The sequence below is a fragment of the Pelophylax lessonae genome, assembly GCF_965119305.1.
Source record: "Pelophylax lessonae genome assembly, chromosome: 2".
In the NCBI taxonomy this organism is placed as follows: Eukaryota; Metazoa; Chordata; class Amphibia; order Anura; family Ranidae; genus Pelophylax; species Pelophylax lessonae.
The window spans coordinates 501,207,598-501,211,938 of record NC_138769.1 but is presented as its reverse complement, the minus strand read 5'-3'; positions in this window follow the sequence as shown (position 1 = coordinate 501,211,938).

Genomic DNA, 4,341 nt, shown 5'->3' with positions numbered 1-4,341 from the left:
TCCCAATTTGAATGCAAAAGTTGAAATACGCTTCATAGCACAGGTCACAGAAAAATAAAATAAAAACATATGCAGTACATCTTTGCAAAGGAAACATTAATGTAAAAGCAATATAAAGATTAAAGCCTTAAGATAAGAAACATGACATGACATTTAACATGACATTTCCTCATGACAGATGGAAGGTCTTTCACTTTGTAAAGATGCAGATAGTGCCTGTTTAAGCATGGGAAAAAATTCCTGAACAGGTGTGAAACTGATTAGAGACAGGTGGATGTTGCCCATCAAAGGGTTTATTCTGTAGTCAGTCATTGCCGCAAAAACAGTTTGAAGCCTGACATGTGGGGTTGCATGTCCAGTCCTGTATGGCAAGAGAGTGAGAGTTGGACATTGTAAAAGAACGGGGCTAGTCCCTTTTTGAGAAGGCCAGTGAATCTTGGCTAAGCAAGTAGTAGTCAGTATAGGAGCAGAAAACAGTCCAAGTCTTGTGACTGATGGGAACAGTTCAACAGAGAGGCTGAGAATGGGGCAGCTCTGTTCTTAGGAAGAATATACAGAGCTGGGCAACAAAAAGGTGGGGAATTCATGTTCATTGTTATTCTGAACAACCCCTGCCTGGGCAGAATACAGTGTTACTTCGACATTTGAATGAATAAGTGTAAAAAAAAACCCTAAAATGAATTTGACTGAATCTTTGGAAAACTCACCATTTTAAGCTAAGGCTCTTAAAAACCCTAAAGTACAGAGATGTACCTGTTTATCTACCAAAAAGCACTCAGTTCCTGCATATTTATATCTATGCAAGTTCACTCATTGGCAAAGAGTTTGACCCATCTCCCCAACATAGTGGCAGATTTATCATAGGCAAATAGACTTTGCATTTTGCAAGTGCAGTTGTACTAATTTTTCCACTTTTTTCACTTGTCTGGCTAAGAGTTTTTTTAGCCTTATTACCAAGTCTGAAATTTTGGAGGTCCCTATATGATTGTTTGTTCTGTTTATATCTATCAGTCCACAGATTAAATTGTATTTTATCTTTCTGACATTCTTGTCTGTGCACCTGGAATGCTGACATAGGACATACATTTCCCTCTCATGAGGGCCTAAGCCACCTCCCACAATTATTGGGATTGGATTGATGAAATACACGGTAGGTCAATTTAAGGGTAATCTAAAACTCCTCATTTAACCACTTTCAGCTCTGGAAGGTTTTATCCCCTAATGACCAGGCCATTTTTTGCGATACGCCACTGGCTTGATTTAACGGACAATTGCACGGTCGTGCAATGTTTTACCCAAATACATTTTTTTTCCCACAAATAGAGCTTTCTTTTGGTGGTATTTGATCACCTCTGCGGTTTTTATTTTTTGCATTATAAACAAAAAAAGACTGACAATTTTGAAAAAAAAAAAATATATACATCCAATAAAAAAATTGAAAAAAATCTAATTTCTTTATCAGTTTAGGCCAATTTGTTTTCTGCTACATATTTTTGGTAAAACAAATTAAAAAAAAATCCCAAAAAGAATGTATTGATTGGTTTGCAAAAAAGATATAGCGTTTACAAACTATGGCATAGTTTTATGGACTTTTTATTTTTTATTAGTAATAGCGGTGATCAGCTATTTTTAGCAGGACTGCAACATTGTGTCGGACAAATCTGACACTGACACATTTGGGAACCAGTAACACTAATACAGTGAGCAGGGCTAAAAAAATGCACTGTTACTGTATAAATGACACTGGCAGGGAAGCGGTTAACATCAGGGGCGATCAAGGGGTTACGTGTGCTCCTAGGTAGTGCTTTCTAACTGTAGGGGAAATTGACTGACTGCAGGAAGAGAGAGATCTGTGTTCCTTGTTAGTAGGAACACAAGATCTCTCTCTTCCTTGTTTACAGACCACCATTCTGTCATTCTCCTGAACGATTGTGGGTGGCCGGTGGCCATCGCAGCCGCCGGACCCGCTGATTGGCTACCACTGTGTCCAATCACAGCACGCCCCCTAGAGCCCTTTTAAAAAATCACGTACAGGTACGTGATTTTGCGTTTAAGGGCCATCCTGCACACTAAATGTACACGGGGTGGTCCTTAAGTGGTTAAGATTGAATAGGAAGGGAGCACCACACAACTATATTAGAAAGGTGTGGCCTAACCAACAGGAAAGCAACTGGTTGGTGCTGAAAATGTAATCTAATCTAACTAGTAGAAACTCCCTGTTTGCTTCAGAGCAGAACTACCAAACAGGAGAAAAAATTGGGCCCGAACCGCAAACTCCATTGAAGTCTATTGGAGTCGAACATGAAAAATCAAGTCTCCACTTGAAAGGCTCATATGCAAGTAATTGGCCATACAAATGGTACGGGGGCCCAGGTACTGCCATAGGGGACATGTATCAATGTAATTTTTTTTTTTTTTTTTTTATTTAAAAACAATTGTTTTCAAAAGGAGCAGTGATTTTAATGATGCTTAAAGTGAAACAATAAAAATGAAACATTTCTTGAAATATAGTGCCTGGAGGGGGTAGAGGTCCCCCCCCCCCAGTCCATACCAGGCCATTTGGGTCTGGTTTGAATTTTAAGGGGAACCCCACACCAAATTGAAAACAAAACACGGCATGGGTTCCTCCCAAAGTCCATACCAGACCCTTATCAGAGCACGTAGCCTGGCAGGCCAGGAAAGGGGGGGGTGTATGAGCGAGAGCACCCTCCTGAACTATACCAGACCACATGCCCTCAACATGAGGGGTGGATGCTTTTGGTCAGGTGAGTCTCTGCCCCTCCACCCTAAAGCACAATACTCACTTGACTCCAACCAGCACAGACAAAGTTCCACGGCCCTCTCCACGCTTACACGACTAGAAAATCTATATGACCTCCACAGCTACTTCTAACCCAGATTCCATACGCATCTCTCACTTTTTTGACCTCTTATAACTGCCTACCCTTACGTCTGACCAACTAGCAGTCCTTAACATACACAGACACCCTTACACCACATCTATGCAAATAATTTAACCATATCATGCAGACAGGTGATATTCCAAAGGTATCCTTAAAGGCCCTCATTTTCACCATCCCAAAACCAGATAAACCCCACAATGACCAAGCTAATTATTGGCCTATCTCACGCCTAAATTCTAATCTTAAAATGTATGCAAAAATACTCACCGTATCTCATTACATATTCCCACACTAATACACGCAGACTAAGTTGGCTTTATCCCAAGATGGCAAACATCTGACGGCACAAGCAGGATCATGGACCTCATACAGTTGGCTAAATTCCCCAAAACGCCTTCTCTGCTCCTCATTTTGGATGCAGAGAAGATGTTTGACAGAGTCCATTGGTCCTACCTTAAATCAGTCCTCCAAAAATTTGGATTTGAAGATAACATCTACACAGTGGTACTAGCTCTATACTCATACCTTTCAGTGCAAGTATGCATGTCTGGTATGACTTCTGACCCCTTTTTGTGACACATTAGCACTAATAATATTTAGGTCATAATTGCTGTCCCCCCTTCTTTGTTGCAGGTTCTTGGCCCAAACGAGCACACAGCCAATAGGTTGTTAAGGCTTCCATGCTGAGAGATTAATTTAAAAAAAATAATTGAAAAAAAAAAGTTAAATTAAAAAAAATTGGGGCAAAAACAGCTTGGGGGGCCCTATGGGTCTGGTATGGCTTTCAAGGGGAACCCCATGACATAATTAGGAAAAAAAATTGCATCGGTCCCCCCTCCCCCCCAAAATCTATACCAGGGGGAAACTCCATGCCAAAAAAATAAGAAAGCGCAGTGCCCCCTCCCCCCAGAATTCATACCAGGCCCGTTAGGTTCAAAAAACGTTTCCTGTGGTTCCTACTTTTTGACACTTTTTTTGGTGAATGGGTAGGGATACCCATTTACATAGGGGGGGACAGGAACTGTAGGTCCCCTTGTTAAAGCACAGCTTAAGGTTGTCAGGAAGAGGCCCTTGTCCCACATCAACATGAGAAAAAGGTGCTTTGGGGTGGGCTCGCTCGTTCCCCCCCTCTTTTCCTGACCTGCCAGGCTGCATGCTTGGATAAGGTCTGGTAAGGTCTGGTAAGGTCTGTGCGGGAGAACCGCAGACCAAACAGGAATAAACATAACCAATCACGTTTAACTTCCGTAAAACTAAGAGGGGTATATGCTAATGCCAGGAGCCTAGCTAATAAAATGGATGAGTTGGAAATGTTAGTACATGAGGAGGACATAGACCTAGTGGGAATAACAGAGACTTGGTTCGACCCCTCACATGACTGGCTGGCAAATATCCAAGGGTATTCAGTGTACCGGAAGGACAGGGTAGGAAAAAGAGG